Below are 19,991 nucleotides of genomic sequence, written 5' to 3' on the forward strand. Positions count from 1 at the left end.
GAGGATAGAACTTTCCACATTCAACTACGAGATCTTGTACCGTCCGTGGAAGCTAAACGAGCCTCCTGATGCCCTATCCCGCGGCACTTGTGCCACTGCACAAGTGGACCGCCTCCGATCCCTCCACGAGGACCTCTGCCACCCGGGGGTCACTCGCTTTTTCCATTTTGTCAAGACCCGCAACCTGCCCTACTCCATCGAGGAGGTCAGGTCAGTCACCAGGGACTGCCAAATCTGCGCTGAGTGCAAACCGCACTTCTACCGGCCAGAGAGGTAGCACCTGATAAAGGCTTCCCGTCCCTTTGAACGCCTCAGCATGGATTTCAAAGGCCCCCTCCCCTCCACAGACCGCAACACATACTTCCTCAACGTGATTGACGAGTACTCCCGGTTCCCTTTCGCCATCCCCTGCCCAGACATGACCACAACCACCGCCATCAAGGCCCTCCAGGGTATCTTTACAGTGTTCGGTTTCCCCGCGTACATACACAGTGATAGGGGGTCCTCCTTTATGAGCGACGAACTGCGTCAATTCCTGCTCAGCAAGTGCATCGCCTCGAGCAGGACGACCAGTTACAACCCCCGGGGAAACGGACAGGTGGAGAGGGAGAACGGAACGGTCAGGAAGACTGTCCTACTGGCCCAACGGTCCAGGAATCTCCCAATTTCCCGCTGGCAAGGTGTCCTCCCGGTGGCCCTCCACGCCATCTGGTCGCTGCTCTGTACAAACACAAATCAGACACCGCATGAACGTCTCCTTGTTTTCCCCAGGAAGTCCTCCTCCGGGACCTCGCTCCCAACCTGGCTAGCGACACGCAGACCCATCCTGCTTCGGAAGCATGTGCAGGTGCACAAGTCGGACCGGTTGGTCGAGAGGGTCCACCTGCTGCACGCTAACCCCCAGTACGCCTACATGGCGTTCCCTGACGGCCGGCAAGAAACCGTCTCCCTTCACAACCTGGTGCCCGCCGGAACCCCATGCGCTCCCGAACCATTGCCCCCCCCCCCCCCCCCCCCCCCCCCCCAGCACCTCACTGGAGGGTCAGTGCTCCCGCCGCTCCTGCCTCGGCCTGCCCACTCACCGACGCCCCCTACAGGCGCCCCCCTGTGTCAACCTTTTGCCCCAACAGCGCCGCCTAGGAGTGACGAAGCTGCCAGGGAGGACGAAACCACGATCCCGGAGCCGCAACCACCGGGACCCCCACCAGAATCACCACCGAAGCCCAGACGTTCCAGAAGGACGACCAGGCCACCCAATCGACCGATTGTTTCGCTGTGACTCTAACTGTGAACTTTGTGAATATCCTCGACAGCACGGTACCTCCATACCTGGTCATACCATGTTAAAGGCGACCACCACCCCCGCCGGACTCTTTTTTAACAGGGGGTGAATGTGGAGTACCAGGTATTGCGGTACCTGAGAGGCTGATGACCATTGGTTAGACCCAGGAGTCTACCATTGGCTGTATTACGTAGCTAGAGATGGTGCCGTCCCAGCAGCCTTCACTTTCTGTATCGAAGCTGCTGGGGAACAGGTTCTAGTAGATTAAAGATTAAAGCGTTCAATTATGAAATCACTTCGTCTTGAATGTAATTGATCGCGCATCAGGTACATTTACAGAACAGTGATTGGTTACAGGGCAGAACAAGGGTGCAAACAAAGCAAATACATGAGCAAGAGCAGCATAGGGCGTCGTGAATAGTGTTCTTACAGGGAACAGATCAGTCCGAGGGGGAGTCGTTGAGGAGTCTTGTAGCATGAATGCATGTTCCACACAGAGCATGTGACAAAATTAGACTAAAAAACAAAAGCAGCAGATCCAGAACATGCAGCAGGACCTGGACAAAATTCAGGCTTGTGCTAATCGTAACATTCACGCCATGCAAGAGCCAGGCAATGACCATCTCCAACGAGAGAGAATCTAATTATCTCCCCTTGACATTCATAAGAATTGCCCTTTCTGAATCCCCCACTATCAACACCCTGGATTTGCGGGGGGGCGGGGTCTACCGCCATCACATAATAGCAGCAGTGTGTGCCATCTACAAAATGGAGTGCAGCAACCCATCAAGGTACCTTGCCAGCAACTTCCAAATGCCTGACCACTGCATGCTGTTTAGCACAGGGCTAAATCGCTGGCTTTGAAAGCAGACCAAGGCAGGCCAGCAGCATGGTTCAATTCCCGTAATAGCCTCCCCGAACAGGCGCCAGAATGTGGCGACTAGGGGCTTTTCACAGTAACTTCATTTGAAGCCTACTTGTGACAATAAGCAATTGTTTCATTTCACTACCACCTAGAAAGACAAGGGAAGCAGATAAATGGGAACTCCACTACTTTCAAGTTCCGCCCTTAACTTGGAACTACATCGGCCGTTCCTTCACTGTCTCTGGGTCAAAATCCCGGAACTCCCTCCCTAGCAGCACTCTGGGTGTACCTACATCTCGTAGGCTGCAGTGGTTCAATAAAACAGCTCACTACCACCTTGTCAGGCACAATTAGGTATGGGAAATAAATACTGGCATAACCAGTGATCCCATGAACGATAAAATAAAAACTTTGCTTAAAATGGAAAATATGAGTGAAATGCAACTCATTTCAGTGACGTCTCTTGGTTTAGAATTTTGGAAAATCAACTTAGGTCAGAACGCAAATAATCGAAATAGCACACTGGAGCATAACACTCTCAAGAACTACAGAGACATGGGTGATTAGATACTGCTGAAGCCTCCGAACTGTTTCCCAGTGCATGAATCAAATCTACACACAGGTTATGCTGGAGAGGTTAGCAATGATGTGTGCCAAACTTCAGAATCAATTGCGCATTTACTAATTCACAACAGCAACAACTCAGCTGTGATAATCTTTTCCTACAACCAATAAAGCCAGCTCAAGTCCAGTGCAAACTCATGAAATTTAAATTTTCGCTCATGCCAAAACCTTGACACCTCAGAGATACAATTGCATTAGAAGGCCTATCACTTGGAAAAACTATGAAAATTAGAATAATGAGCTGCGGAATTTTTATTACCCATTGCAAAGACCTTGTAGAAAATATAATTTTAAAATGTCTTGCTCTTCAAATATAGTTTGACCAGAGAATGTATTGGCATAATACAACATAAACTTGCATTAAAATGGAAACAATCTCAACGTCATTAATATTTATGCCATTGTTAACTACAGAGTCGTGAACGCAGCCCAATCCATCACCCAAACTCGCCTCCCATCCATTGACTCTGTCTACACCTCCTTGGGAAAGCGGGCAGCACAATCAAAGACCCCTCGAGATTCTCTCTTCCAACTTCTTCCATTGGGTAGGAGATACAAAAGTCTGAGAACACACACTAACAGGTTCAAAAACAGCTTTTTCCCCGCGGTTACCAGACTCCTGAATGACCCTCTTATGGACTGATTTGATCTCTTCACACATCTTCTCTACTGAGTAGTACTACCCTCCATATGCTCCACTCGATGCCTGTGCCTATGTATTTACATTGTGTATTTATGCATGTCCTATGTTTTTTCATGGATGGAACGATCTGTCTGGACTCTGCGCAGAACCATACTTTTCACTGTACCTCGGTACACGAGACAATAAATCAAATCAAAGATCAAGCCCTCAAGAAAATTAGAGCTGGCTTCTTCTACCCCACCCACCGCAAGATTGCCACGGGCGGGACGCGGACCATGTAACGGTCCATTAACCTCGGCCGGGTACAGCCGGAAAATCCCGCCTAGTCTCTCCCAGTGCACTGAACTGAAAAGACCCTGACATTTAAATCATGTAACAATAGGTCACTGTTGAATGATAAGCCACCACTAGGTATTTATGGTCAACTAGACATGCAAACATAGCTCAGGGGCTGGATTCTCTGTTTTTGGGACTATGTCCCCAGGACGTCGTAAAAACTGTGGCCTTTCAGGACAGAAAAAGTGGTGTGAAAGGGACACATATTCATAGTCCTGCAGGGGGCTAGCAGTGACGCTTCGGGAAACTCACAGCTTTTGCTGCAGATACGGGCCCCCGCGCTTCCGGGTCGGAGGCCGCGCATGCGCACGATGGCGGCCTCCAGCGACCGCACCGTGCTCCTTGGCAGACTCAGACCCCGGAGCTGGACCCTCTAAATAGTGCCCCCGATCGGCCGCGCGCCCGACCCGGCGAATGGCAGGGCGGGCCTCCAGCAATGGCTGCAGGAAGGCGATACATGGCGCGGTGTGCTCTCCAGGTACGCCGCTTTTCGGGCCTGGAGAATCGGGGAACCGGCGCTGGTCCCCATTTCGTGCGCCCAAAATGGATTCTCTGCCCTGGCGCCGGCCGCGATTTTGGCGTTGGGGTGCGGAGAATCGAGCCCCAGATGTTTTAATTTTGGCCAGGTGAACTTCAGTATGGTATCGAAATTTCAGATTGCATTAAGACCCACAGATTCTTCCCAAATGTCACAATCAGTACCGTCAATCTGTTCTGAGGTCTTCCTAAAAATTGTGGGTCTGGAGTCGCTGCTCATTTCCATTGGTTTTAATCATTGCATTCTGAACAGAATTTACCAAACCAGCATGAAAGATGACAATAACTCAGTGAATGTCACATCCAGATCCCGATTAAACAGAGTTTCTACCATTCTTAACACTGCTCCAAGATTCGAAATAAAGAGCCTCTTTTCCTCAATTATGACCATCCTTCCAGGTCGAGATTTACCAGTGGACAGGTTTTTACATGTTAGCAATTCAAATATTTAACTCGCTAGTGTACACCATTAAAACTCGTGAGTTGCTCAGTCTGGTTTATTTTTAAAAATCTCGCGCAGTGGTTAGCACTGCTGCCTCACTGCGTCAGGGTCCTCGGTTCGATCCCGGCTCTGGGTCACCGTCCATGTGGGGTTTGCACATTCTCCCTGTGTTTGGGTGGGTTTCGTCCCCGCAACCCAAAGATGTGCTTGTTTGGTGAATTGGGCATTCTGAATTCTCCCTCAGTTTACCCGAACAGGCGCCGGGGTGTGTCGGTTCAGGGATCTTCACAGTGACGTCGTTGCGGTGTTAATGTAAGCCCACTTGTGACAATAATAAAGATTATCAATAGAAGAAATGAGTGGCGTGGTTTACCCACCACTCTAGTGGGGCGGGGCTTCAGAGAGCTGGGGATTGGCTCCAAAGAGATTGGATTACCGTCTGTAAAGGACGCCCCGACCAGTGCTGCAGCCTAACAGCCCCCAGCCAAATCACGGAGGTATCGGAGCTCTTCCTCCCCACCCCCAGCATTCACCGCCGTCGCACTGTGCTGACCTAGCAGTGCCAACCTTTGCCTGGGGGAATGTCCCTCTACAATCCCTAGGGGTTTATTTACTTCTGCACTCCCAGAGTGGTCCCCTGACTGCCTCACGCCCGGCCAAGCTTGCTTGCCAACATGACATCACATCAGGCGTGTATCTCAAGATGACAGCAGCAAACAGCGGGAAAAATTGGAAAATGCGATTTCTCCAGTGTGAATCCAGCATTTCCCGATTCTCGGGTGATTCTCTGTCCGCACCACCGATCTCACGGACAGCGTGTGCGGACTCAGGATCATGGCCCAAGTTACAGACAGGTGGAGGACTGGGTACCCTTACTAAACATGATAATTTTTAGTCGGAACCCATTTTCAGCTGTATCATTAAAACTGCACCAGTTTGCCACTTGTAAATAAATCAATGGATGCATTTTAGTGCAAAGCAAAATTAATAATTACGTTCTTTTACGCAGCCTGATCGCACTGATCATGGAACGTTTTAAACTTGTGAACATGCGAATGTCTGGAGGAGAAACCTGACCAGAATCAAAATCAAGTGGAATTTGTACCAAAAAGTAGACACTCTGTACCAAGGACCAGAGGTTTAGGGATCCCCCCCCCCCCCCCCACCTTGCCCAAACATCCTCGACCCCCAGCAGGGTCCGAGGCATCAGCGGGAGGGAGGCGTAAAATTGTATGGACAGGATGACCTCCTGGTTCCCTCCCTCCCTGACCTGGATGTGATTTGACAGTGGGGTGAGCAAGGGCACGGTTGTGAAATGCACCCTTGCTCCAATTAAGGCCCAGCCTCAAATTCTTGGCTGGCAGGCAGATGGTAGATCTGGGGGGACAGGAAGCTGAAATTGAACAACGTTCGATCTCGGGCAGGAAAAGGGGGGGGGGGGGGTGGCATCTCCATCAGAAGCCTCCTTCTGACTAGTGGCTTCCTTTCCTTAGGACCCGGTCACCTCTGAACCTCCCTCCCCGCCTGACCTATCCACCGAGAATCCGAACGTCTCTTGGTGACCTCTCCAGACCTGCCCTGCAGACCACACCTTGGTCTTCCCTCCAGTTCCCAGCCCTTTGTTCTAGGAGTTCCCTTCAGTATCTCTTCTGGCCACTGCATCCTGGATGACTGAAGAACTACAGGCCAATCTACAGGCTTGCAGATCTCCAAGGCAAGATAGAAAGTGACGGAGTTGACTCGGACACTCAGGTCCTGAACCTTAATAAAGGAAACTGCGATGGTATGAGGTGCGAGCTGGCTAAGCTGGATAGGGGAATGTTACTTAAAGGGATGACAATGGATAGGCAATGCAAATATACAAAGAATGCATGGGTGTACTGCAACAATTGTTCATTCGAGGCTGGTGCAAAATAAAACAGGAAAGGGCCAAAGGCATGGATTACCAGGAATGCAAATTGGCCAGAAAACATTAGCAGCCCTGAGGATTGGGAGCAGTTTAGAATTGAGCAAAGGAGGGATTGATTAAGAAGGGGAAAATAAAATGTGAGAGTAAGCTTGTGGAGAGCATAAAAATGGACTGTAGAAGCTTCCATAGGTATGTGAAGAGAAAAAGATTGGTGCAGACAAACGTAGGTCCCTTACAATCAGAAACAGGGGAACAAAGAAACGGCTGGCCAACAAAATACATACTTTGGTTCTGGCTTCACAAAGGAAGACACAAATAATGTACCTTAAATGTTGGGGAACACAGGGTTTAGTGAGAGGGAGGAACTGAATGAAATCAGTATTAGGAGGGAATGGTGTTCGGGGAAATTGATGGGATTGAAGGCTGATAACTCCACAGGGCCTGATAATCTACATTGCAGGGTACTTAAGGAAGTGGCTCTAGAAATAGTGGATGCATTGGCGATTTTATAGACTCTGCAATAGTTCCTCCAATTAGAGGGTAGTTAATGAAACCCCACTATTTAAAAAGGGAGGTAGAGTGAGAACGGAATTATACATCAGGCATAGATATAGAATTTACAGTGCAGAAGGAGGCCATTCAGCCCATTGAGTTTGCACCGGCCCCTGGAAAGAGCACCCCACCCAATCCCATGTCTCCACCCAGTAACCCGACCTAACCTTTTGGACACTCAGGGGTAATTTAGCATGGCCAATTCACCTAACCTGCACATCTTTGGACTGTGGGGGGAAACCGGAGAATCCCCGGAGGAAATCCACGCAGACATGGGAGAAAGTGCAAACTCCGCACAGTCACCCGAGGCCGGAATTGAACCCGGGACCCTGGAGCTTTGAGACAGCAGTGCTAACCAATGTGCCACCGCGACATCCGTATCTGAAGGGGCTGAGGATGAGGGGCTCAGTGGCCCTCCAGGCTTGCCAGACCTTCGCTGCTGCCACCTGTTCCCACCGGCTGGTCCTGCGGGTCCTCTCCGGGCCCATTCCCCAGTCCCTCCTGGTCCGGCACCTCCTCGGAGGTGGCCACATGTTCCTCTCCATCCACCTCCAGCACGTTGCCCTGCTGCTGGGCCAGTTTGTGGAGGGCACAGCGGACCACCACAAAGCGGGTGACCCTCCGGCAGGGTCCTGCAGTTCACCACCACAGTTATGGCAGCATAGGAACTGCATTTTGTGCAGTCCAATGCACCGCTCAACGACAGCCCGGGTGGTCGCATGGGCCTTGTTGTATTGGGTTTACACAATAGTCACCGGCCTCCATACTGGCGACATTAGCCAGGTCCTCAGTGGCTACCCCTTATCCCCCAAGAGCCAACCAGTCATTCTGGGGTGGTCGTCGAAGAGGCCAGGGATGCCTGACTGCTGCAGGATGTAGCTGTCATTGCCTGGGAAGTGTGCTCACACGTGCATGATCTTCATGTGGTCACACACGAGCTGAACATTCTGAACCCATTCCTGTTGATGTAGGGCACTCCCTGACAGCCCAGTGCGTGCAAGGCGACATGCATTCCATCTATTACCTCTGGACCTAGCGCATCCCATCGATCGCGGAGAATCCTACTGCTCGGATATCCTGTTGGGCCTCATCCATGTCAAAGTTTGGAAAGTTTTCTGCCCGGGCAAACAGGGCATCCATGATCTCAGGTGGACTGTAGTTTGCGAGATGTCACACACGTCCCCCCTCAAGCCCTGGAATGATCCTGAGGCCGAAAGGGTCAGGGCTGCGGTGATCTTGACAGCCTCTGGGAGCAGGAATCATCCTCCTCCACGTGGTGCCAAGTCTGCGAGGACAAAGCAAGGATGCCGCACTGGCACCTCGTTGAGTCGCGGCACATGCTGTCCATCATCTGTTCGAAAGGCTAATGATGCCTGTACACCATCGCTGGCCTGTCCCTCTGTGTCCCCCCTCTGGCCTGAGGGCGGCCGGGTCCTCAGGGTGTGGGCAGCCTTGCACATGGGCCGCAGCCTCGAGCTTCTGCAGATACTGATGCTGCTGCCTTCTCTAGTGTCTGGCAGCCTGGCTAGGAGCACTGTGAGGGATGCCACTCTGAGGTCCAAGATATCATCCATCCCATGTAATATCTGTAAGGAATTGGGAAAGGGTGAGAGACTGACAACCAGTGGTGTCTTCAACCCCGGGACCCTCCATTCTCCCATTGCTGCCCCACCCCAAACCCCAGCCCCGACATCCCTTGCCATCCGACATGCCCAGCCCATGCACCCTTGGCCACAGCGGGGGACCCTGGTCACCGGACCCCAAAACCCTGTACCCCAGACACCTGCATGGAACGTTACCTGGACCAGGTGCTGGTCCCCTCCCCGGGTCACATGCCCACCCTCTGGTCATGGAAATGTCCTCGTTGCTGGGAACCAGCCCCTGTGTGTTCGGATGTTGGTCACTGCGTCTGTGGCGTTGCTGCCTGCATTGTCCAGGCACAGTGCCCAGGCATCACGGTCTGATTGGGATATTGGGCAATAACCCTCACATGCTGCACGGCACGCCAACCACGGGAATCCACTTGGAATGTTTGAAGTGCTCACTTAACTAGGATTGCCAATCATCTATTACCTCCAGCCGCACGGCCAGAGGCCTCTGGGGTCAGTGGCGATTACGGGTGGTCGGTGGGATGGAGAGGCATAGGCATGGGGTGCCCCCATAATGGGGGCACACGATCCAGGCGGTGGCATGGCAGACCCGGGGGTCCTGGGACAAACCCCCCCTTCCCACTAGCCCAGAGGCAGGGGGTGGCCATTCGGCCTATCAGTTCTGCACTGACCCTTCAAAAGGCCACCCTAACCTCAGCCCAATCCCTTACCCTATCCCTGTAACCTCACTGTCTTGTTATGCTCTTGGTATAGCATAAGCGGCTTCCTTGATGTGCACTCTGACAAAGGAAGGTTCAGACGTTTATTGACAGTCTGCTACAATCCACGTGGTGGGTGTGATGTTGAATCAACCCTGTGTCTGTGCTCACTGAGTGTCTCCACTGGAAAGAGACTGAGCATGTGTGATGTGTCCTTTTATATAGGTTGGTGTAATGCCCTCCTGTGGTAGTGTCACCTCTGTGTGTAACGTGAATGCCCATTGGTCGTGTCCTATCTTACTGACCTATTGGCTGACTGCCTGTATGTCATGTCTCTGGTGTTCCCTCTAGTGTCTAACTAGATGTAGTGTATGTACATTAACCCTTTGTGTACTTACAGTGATGTATATCACAACACTCACTTAACCTTTGGACACTAAGGGGCAATTTAACATGGCCAATCCACCTAATCTGCACCCTTTGACTGTGGGAAGAAACCGGAGCACCCGGGGGAAACCCACGCAGACACGGGGAGAACGTGCAAATTCCACACAGCCAGTCACCTGAGGTCAGAGGCCCTGCTGTGATGATGCTGACACTGAAAGAACTGGTGAGAAAATATTCATGAAAATGATGTTCGAACTCAGTTTACGGAAAAAGTAGGAAACCTTAAATTTGAGCAAGGCCGTACGCAGCGTGACAATGCTGTCACTGCGCAATCAGTGCTACTACCTCTGCTATCCCTGGGATGCACACTGAAGGTTGCAAGCAGCAGTGCGATCACCTTCATCTCCAAAGTGAGGCGATAATGAGCTCCCTTAATAAGGAGGTTTTAGTGGATTTAAAGGAAGGGGAAGCAGGAAGGTCAAGGTTGATCCGTTAGTTGAACACAATGCTGCTACAGTTTACTATTATCTGGGGACACAAAGTGCTACATCGCAAACTTGTATTTTATTTTGGCAGTGCTGCAGCATTTAATATAACCTAACTCTAACACCAATAATGCACCATCTGCTTCCTTCACAGAAAGAAGCAAAGCCAAGAGACAAAAAATACAGAGGTAGCTCCTCCTGCACAGCTACTTGCCCACACAACGCTACCTTGGCAATAAGACCTCACCAGAGATAGCGATCAAAAGAAAAATAATGCAGCAGTGCGAAAGTGGATGTTAGTAACAGGAGAATGTGTGCGATATGTTGACAGGTGGTGCGGCTTCCTTGGGTAAGCCTATTTCAACAAACATTGGCAATTTGGGCCCTGCTATGATTATCTAGTCATTTGCTCCACTCTGCCACTGCCCACTTGGCGATGGCTGCAAAGACTGACAAAAAGAGATTTTGTAGGCCGAGCTGTCCTAAATGTCTCATTTGATACTGTAGCAAATTTGTAATCTCTAATCTCCCCTGCAATGTTGGCAGGCTTCAACATATGAGGAGGCAGACTCCAGGCAATAGAAGTGGAGGGTCCTGAGCCCTCGTGGCATTGCAGTCCTCCGGGTTAGACCAGATCAGTGCCACGTGTAAAGAATCACCCTCTGGGAAGCAAATGCATGCGGCAGCGCAGGAATGGGCAGCTGCCTCCCCGCTTAATGCTCCACTTGGGTCACCACGGGCCTTCGAACCACGTGACAGGAGAACACGCCTGCACAGTGCATGCTCCACCATTCTGGCACTGATGTGGGGTGCCCTGGAATGATAATGAAAGGAGGTAAGCCGGCTACCGCAACATTCCTCTCCACAAAATAAAGCAAACAAGGTTGCCTCCGGGCCACACATTCCATCCAATCCCCTCGACTCATAAGTGAAGCTGACAAGTTGGACAATAATGCGTTCAAAGATGCACTGAAGGAAGACAGTCCAGAGATGTGTCGCAAATAGTCACACAACGTTCACTTGAGAACATTTGGAATTCAATGCTATTCTTTTGTTGGCTTTAATAAAGAAAGAAATTAAATTACAAGTTACATGACTGTACAGTTGCCTTTCTGTTTGACGTACTTGCTCAGTGGATCCAATGCTTGCATGTATGAAATCAGCAAAATCAAGTTCAGTGAATAATTGTGTAATTTGGTATGGCAAACAATGGTAGGGCAGGATGTGTAGAGGAAAGACAAAGGCTTGAAGGCAGTATGTTTGGAAAAGGTGTAGCGCTTATCTAGAGAAGTGGGGCCATGTAGAGATATGAGCAGAAGGATGCCAATTTTAAAAATAGGAGTTTAAAAGGCCAAACCAAATTAATGCGGTAATTAATGTACAAAATGGGGAGTCTAGAAAGTAATTTTATGGACTGTACATGTCTAACTGGAACACAGAGTTAACTTGGAACAATAAAAATACTCAACAACACTGCATCATTTATGGATGCCACATTCCTCTTTCAGTTTGGCCCCAAATTGCTTTACACATTATAATAATAGTCATTGGTATTATAGAACTTGGGTACTGCCGAAAAAAGACCATTTGTCAAATCTTTTCATCTTGCACTCATTAGGTCAATCACAAGAATGCCAATGTCAGAGGAAACATCAACTGTTTACTGTGTGAGAAGAGGGTGTCAATTGGTTGGAAAGTGGGCCCTGATTGGGAGAGATATTGCCATGGAGAATGCACCGGTCAATGATGACTGTTAGTTAACTGCCAAGCATTGTTTGAAAATTTAAACAAGACAGCTTGACTCTGCTTGGTTAAGAGGTTGCCCTGAGGAATGAACCAGCAAATGATTATCACCAATTTTGTTTAGCTGAAACAGGCGCAATGTATCTGTTCTTTCTGTCTGCAAAGAATAGGGCCCTATGGATTAACATAGGCAGCTTCCAGTACATGCAAATATGCCACACTCTGAGTCTGACTGACAATCTTAAATTGGTTGTCAGCGTAATTTTTAGCACACTGAGAATTAGTTAGCACATGCTGTTCGATCGCAGAATCACATTTAATGTTAGACACTGTGTTTTGAGTTTTGCACACATGGGCTGATTGGGTATGATCTGAACCTTGCCCATTGTGAACAACAGAAGGGTCATGCTGTTTGATACAATCTGCCAGTCTTTGGGACGTATGGCCCACGTAACGAGCATCACCCTGGCACTGAAATTCATATTTAGCACATTGCTGATATCTGTAATAAGCAGAACATCAGAGAATCCCAGAATCACAGAATAATACAGTGCAGAAGAGACCCTTCGGCCCATCGAGTCTGCACCAATGCATGACAGACACCTGAACTGCCTTCCTAATCCCATTTGCCAGCACCTGGCCCATAGCCTTGAATGTTATGACATGTTTTTGGCTTGACGGCAGTATCCTGTTAGTAGTGAACACCAGTCATGGTGAGACTGAATAGCAGTAGCGCAAAACGGCTAACTTCACCTGTTGCTCAAAGCTTTGAGATACTTAATCCCTGGTAGACCAGGCACTTCTCAGGGTTGAAAGAGATGGCCTTAGGCCCTTTCATGAGCTTGCGCGATGTACAGCGTGAAATGATCTGATAGGGCCCAAGCACATCAAAGACATCCTGAGGAATAATGGCTACCCTGATTAGATTATTCAGCAAACTCAGGAATGGGCCGTTGATTTAATACCTTTAATGCAGGAAGATCTCACCTACTCTTCCAGAGGATTCAAGTGGTCACTGAGCTAAGGATGGCACATTCAGGTGGATGACTAAAAGCTTATTCTAAGTGTCATATTTTGAGGATCATTTAATCGAAGAGAGCGAGGTGGATATGAATCTCAGAGCTTAACACTCAGAACGGTGAAGGTACAGTCGCAAGTGGCAGGGCAAAGAAATTGGATAAAGGACAGAAGGCCCGAGTTTGACGAAGGCAGTGAACCTGGAATGGTGTAGTCCAAGAGGAGTTGACAGACACAGGGAGGGTGAGGCCATGGGGATTACCACGAGAATCCAGGTGGGTATAAGAACCCAGTATTAAGACGAAAGATAAATTCCTTCAGAGAAAGTGTCTTTGTGAGAAAACTGTCTCCAGCAGGGAGAGATGAGAGAGAGTTAAAGAAAGAGCAAAGGATTCGCTAGAGTTTTAAGTATTGAAGCTGCAAGGGGTTTCTGTCCATGTTAGAGTTAAATTGACTAAGTCAAAACCATGATGAATCATCGCGAATCAAGACACCAGGTTCAAAGAACTAATAGGTGAAGTCCTCAGTAATCCTGGGATTCACGGAAAGACAGACTGACATGCATTCAACTTGTGTATTATGCTTTGCATCTAGTAGCGGAATGTAGGTATTTATCTGTGTTGTGCAATAAACCTGGTTAGTTTGCATTCTTAATTAGCATTTGTCATTTTTGCCAATAAAGTGTTCCCCACTAATAATAATAATAATCTTTATTAGTGTCAAAAGTAGGCTTACTTTAACACAGCAATGACGTTACTGTGAAAAGCCCCCAGTCGTCACACTCTGGCGCCTGTTCGGGTACACAGAGGGAGAATTCAGAATGTCCAAATTACCTAACAAGCACGTCTTTCGGGAATTGTGGGAGAAAACTGGATCACCCGGAGTTAACCCACGCAGACACAGGGAGAACGTGCAGACTCCTCTCAGACAGTGACCCAAGCCGGGAATCGTACCCAGATCCCTAGCGCTGTAAAACAACAGTGCTAACCACTATGCTACCATGCCGCCACTCTGGGTATAGAGTTCAAATCCGTACACTGTCAACAAATTCTTCTATTAATTTATTCCTCATGTTCTTAAGTAGCTCTCCTTGTACTATAAGAACATAAAAAAGGAGCCGGAGTAGGTTAATCTTAATGTCCCACTCTGGTCTCTATTTTCAGTTTCTCGACCTTCCACGTATGGATTGTCTCTTCACTTCCCTTCGAACAGTTCCACAAATGCACCTCTTTTCCCTCCTTGATTCCTGGGTTGCAAACCTGCTAAAATAAAGAAGGTTGGGAGTTTCTTTATTGGAGATGGAGCCTCTATACGGTCTTTTGAGCCCTGCTCAAGTGGCAGCTTACCTCGGTTGTCAACACTCTTGCATTTCATAGAATATACAGTGCAGAAGGAGGCCATTCAGCCCATCGTGTCTGCACCGGCTCTTGGAAAGAGCACCTTTCCCAAGGTCGATGCCTCCACCCTATCCCCATAACCCAGTAACCCCACCCAATACTAAGGGCAATTTTGGACACTAAGGGCAATTTGTCACGGCCAATCCACCTAACCTGCACATCTTTGGACTGTGGGAGGAAACCAGAGCACCCGGAGGAAACCCACGCACACACGGGAAGGATGTGCAGACTCCGCACAGACAGTGACCCAAGCTGGAATCGAACCTGGGACCCTGGAGCTGTGAAGCAATTGTGCTATCCACAATGCTACCATGCTGCCCTACTTGATCTACTTTGAGTCACAAGATTGTGGCTTAAGCTCATATTAGGATCCAAAGACCTAATAATAATAATAATAGTAATCTTTGTTGTCGCAAGTAGGCTTGGAGCAGAGAGATCCTTGGTGGATCACATTTAATCCTATCTCTGAGGCCTAGAGTTAGATTGCCCTGCCCCGGGTCCTATGTTGTCCTGTCCCAGATGTCAGTCGAGAGGGGTTGGCGATGGTTGAGCCTGCCTAGCCATCTCCCCTGCTGGAGCCTGGGTTTGGGTGAGACAGCATGTTGGAAGCAATGAGATTGCATGCTTCGATCGTTGGAATCCTTGGAAGATCCTGAACCTTGCTCACTCTCTTTAATCCTGCTTTATCTTTGATTGCTGTTTTCTTCATGTGCCACTGGGGAAGTCTTTATCCTGATAACTGCCTCACATCTCAGTTATTATCCTGGACTTGGCTCCCTGATAATGATGTTGTTATCTGTTGATGTTGCCAATTTATTTGCTTGTAGGGAAGTGAATAATTCCGGTGTGATGTTCTGCCCCGCTGATTATCCTGATTTAATAAGTTTATACGATGTTAAACTGAATGTTGAATTCATGATTTGTGCAAAGTATCATTCTCCTAATGGGAGGGATGGGAAAGATGAGCAGGGCCGGAACGGGAGGAGGGGTGGAGGGTTGGGGTTGGTAGGATTAGTTCATAGAATCATAGAATCCCTATGGTGTAGCAGGAGGCCATGTGGCCCATCGTGTCGTCATCGACCCTCGGAAAGATCACCCTATCTAGGCCCAATCCCGTGCCCTATTCTTGTAACCCCACCCTGAAGGGCAAATTTATCATTGCCAATCCACCTAACCTGCACATCTTTGGACTGTGGGAGGAAACCCAAGCAGACACGGGGAGAAAGTGCAAACTCCACACAGTCACACGAGGTCGGAATCAAACCTGGGTCCCTGGCACTGGAAGGCAGCAGTGCTAACCATTGTGCCACCATGCTGCTCCTTACTGTCCTCACTATGTTTCAGGTCCCCCCCCAGTGAGAGCAAATCTTCTTTTCTTTCGTACCCTTTCCTCTTTCAGGTCCAGGCAGACTGTTGGGATTTGATTGGCTAGAATTGATGTATGGTGGTGCCTGGTACTCCCCTTGCCATTCTGCAGTTATATTACGACTGTCTGGTCTGGCCTGAGCCTGGAGAAGACTTTAATTTGCGCTGTAAGTGTTAGTCGATTTCCTCTTTCGTTCTGGGGTTCTTGGGATATTGTTTTCTTCCTTCTGTGCTTTGAAGCTATGGGTACGACTTACGTCTGTGCAGACGTATCCGTGAAGGGAATGCGTTGGGGATTTTGTCACTGATTCATCTGGTCTTATTTGTTCCCATTCTTGCGATGACTACTGTTTTATGCTGGACCTGTTGTACTTTGCTACCTACGGCTTGCTTTCCTTCTCTTTCGTTTGTTTTGCGGTGATTTTTGTAAAATTGAAAATTCCAATAAAAGGACTATTAAAAAAAAATCTCTGTAACTCAGCCTTGAATATATTCAATGACCAGACTCCACTGCTCGATGGTGAAAACAATTCCAAATATTAATGATTCTCCGAAAGAAGACATCTCTCCTCACCTCCACCTTTATTTTTAAACTGTGCTGCTTGGATCTAGATTCCTCCTCGAGGATAACTACCCTCTCAGCATCCAGTCTGTCAAGGCCCTCAGAACAAGATACATTTCGATAAGCTCACTTCTCATTCTTTTAAATTAAACTCCAAAGAATATAGACACAATCTATTCATTTGTTCCTTATAAGCCACGTCCTTCATCCTTGGAATCAACCTAATGAACCTTCTCTGAACTATATATCTTACCAATTTTTAAATCCCATAAAATAATGCATAGCTGCTCACTCCGCATATTTAAAATAGCCGGTGCATTATTGTAATGACTAATGACATCAAAAACCTACTTTTCAATATTAATACCATTATTCAAGGAAATATACTCTTAACACAGCACTTCTTTAGAGACACTTTAAATGCTAATTAAACAAATGTTTTGACTCCATTGGGAAACAACGTTAAAAAGAGCATAGTCTGACATCCAATTATCGAGGCACAGACGGTGTAGCGAGAAAGGTTCACATGTGGACAAAGTACCATTCCGTTTATATACAAGGTTTGTCCAACATGATCACCATGTTCACAGATGCCCAATCTAACTAATCTAACCCAATCTAAGCAGCACGGTAGCACAGTGGTTAGCACTGTTGCTTCACAGCGCCAGGGTCCCAGGTTCAATACCCGCTTGGGAGCGGAGTCTGCACGTTCTCCCCGTGTCTGCGTGGGTTTCTTCCGGGTGCTCTGGCTTCCTCCCACAAGTCCCGAAAGACATGCTGTTAGGTAATTTGAACATTCTGAATTCTCCCTCAGTGGACCTGAACAGGCGCCGGGGAATGTGGCGACTAGGGGCTATTCACAGTAACTTCATTGCAGTGTTGATGTAAGTCTAATAATAATAAATATTATTATTATTTTTAACTTTTCATACACTCTCATGTTTAAACTTTAGTTTCTTCTGAATACTATGCCAACATTTCTTAGGAATTTGTCAATGAATTTAACTTTCCCTTTTTTTCAAAACAATGGACACTAATGAATCTCATTAACCTGTGAAGATTTATGAGGCAAGTTCCAGGGGTTCTTTGGAATACTGGAGGGTAGAGGATTACCATGCAGCAGAGGACGAGATCTCAGAGAAATAGACATCAGAAACCTAAATAGCATTTCTGTTGTCCAAACCTGCAGTTACACTCAACAACAATTCACCCAAGGTGAAAAATGAAATGAAATGAAAATCGCTTATTGTCACAAGTAGGCTTCAAATGAAGTTACTGTGAAAAGCCCCTAGTCGACACATTCCGGCGCCTGTTCGGGGAGGCTGTTACGGGAATTGAACCGTGCTGCTGGCCTGTCTTGGTCTGCTTTCAAAACCAGCAATTTAGCCCTGTGCTAAACAGCCCCTGTTAAAAAAATAATAATGATAATCGCTTATTGTCACAAGTAGGCTTCAAATGAAGTTACCTTGTAAAGCCCCTAGTCGCCACACCCGGCGCCTGTTCGGGGAGGCTGGTACTGGAATTGAACCCACGCTGCTGGCCTTGTTCTGCGTTACAAGCCAGCTGTTTAGCCCACTGTGCTAAATCAACGTGAAAGCAAATAACCAGAGGGCAGCACCAAGAAAGTTAAAAGGGTTATGTTGGAGTTGTGGCACAGAAAAATGCCAACTCAACTGGTCCATGCTTTATTTGAACCTCTTCCCACCTTTCCTCATTTAAATAGATCATCAGAAGCCTATACTCTATCCTCCTTGGATATGCTGTCCAGTCTCCCCTTACATTCATTAACACTAGTTGTTTCAACCACTCCCTGTTACTATTCTTTGGTTAAGGATGGTTCTTTTGAATTCCCGATTGGAATTTGTGCCTATTTATATTGATGGCCTCTTGTTATGGCCTTACCCACAAGAGGAAACATCCACTTTATACCCACTATATCAAAACCTTTCACTATTTGAAGATCTCGATTAGATCACCCCGGGTCTTTTTCAAGAGAAAAGAGACCGAGCCTGTAATTTCTTTCCTGATATGTACACCCACACATTTCTGATATTATCGCTGTAAATCTTTTTCTACACCCGCTCCAGTGCTACAGAAAGGCGCTAACTAAATCAACAATATATGTACAAATTAAGTTAAAACTTTGATGTACTGCAGCCCAAATGTTTTATCCGATTATAGACATCGACTTTTAGACATGGAATTCACAGTGCAGAAGGAGGCCATTCGGCCCATCGAGTCTGCACCGACTCTTGGAAAGAGCACCCCACACCTCCACCCTACCCCCGTAACCCCACCTAACCCTTTTGGACACTGAGGGACAATTTAGCGTGGCCAATCCACCTAACCCAAACATCGTTGGACTGTGGGAGGAAACCGGAGCACCCGGAGGAAGCCCACGCAGACACCGGGAGAACGTGGAAACTCCACACAGACAGTGACCAAGGCCGGGAACCGAACCCGACACTCGGAGCTGTTAAGCAACTGTGCTAACCGCTGTGCTACCGTGCCGCCCCTTTTTTCTAAAAAGTAAAAAAGATTGTTCTGTTGCCTCAATGCGAGAACAGTAAAACATTGACCGAGCTGGTGAAGAAAGTGCAAAGCAGATGCATTAAACGCTTAGCAAAAGGAAATGATCGCTTCGGCACCTCCTGAAAAGCAAGAACTGTCAAACCCATGACACCTCTTGTCCCCAGTCGTCCTAAATAGAGGGTGTTGGCAACAAAAGTAACATTGATCATCAAAAAGATTTAGAACAGTTTGTTCTAACCAATGGAGCCTAAGAATATAAAATTGTTCTACTCTAAACACAAACGCTGAACCTTCACTTAAAATTAATGTGTGTAACCACATCACTGACAAGGTCTGAATTTAAGTGCGAATCTTATTCATAAAGTTGTAGTTCTACTGGGTCAAGAACCTTGAATTCCCTTCCTTAACAGCACTGTGGATGTACCTACACCAGGTGGACTGCAGCAGTTCAAGAAGCTCGCAGTCACCATCTCAAGGGCAATTAGGGATGGGTAACGAATGCTGCCCTGGCAGGGTGACATCTCATGAAAGAATATAAAAACCCCTTTCGTCTGAAGAAAAACGTGCATACAAAATGTATCAATTTGTTTTTTAAAATTTGTTCATGGGACGTGGATGCCGCTGGCCGGGCCAGCATTTATTGCCCATCCCTGAGGGCAGTTAAGAGTCAACCACATTGCTGGGGTCTGGAGTAACATGTCGGCCAGACCAGGTAAGGACGGCAGATTTCCTTCCTTAATGGACGAGTGGACTAGATTGTTTTTTTTACAACAATCAACAATGGTTTCATGGTCACCTTTTGGGCTTTTAATTCCAGATTTTTAAAAAACTGAATTCAAATTTCACCACCTGCCATGGCAGGATTTGAACCCAAGTTCCCAGAGTATGGCTTTGGGTCTCTGGATTACTAGTCTCGCAATAATGCCACTGCCTCCCCTTCATCAATAAGATATGGCGTTGCTAATAATGCTATTCCAGAAATTTTGAGAGATTCCCATTGCTTAG

General features: G+C 47.8%; 1 protein-coding gene across 1 annotated transcript in view; it reads right to left on the reverse strand.

The window, feature by feature from the left end:
* Positions 1 to 19,991, reverse strand: part of il1rapl2 (interleukin 1 receptor accessory protein-like 2) — a 1,171,280-nt gene that overhangs the window by 1,116,330 nt on the left and 34,959 nt on the right. The gene's annotated exons all lie outside the window — the stretch shown is intronic.

The sequence above is a fragment of the Scyliorhinus torazame genome, chromosome 5 (genome assembly GCF_047496885.1).
Source record: "Scyliorhinus torazame isolate Kashiwa2021f chromosome 5, sScyTor2.1, whole genome shotgun sequence".
Lineage (NCBI taxonomy): Eukaryota > Metazoa > Chordata > Chondrichthyes > Carcharhiniformes > Scyliorhinidae > Scyliorhinus > Scyliorhinus torazame.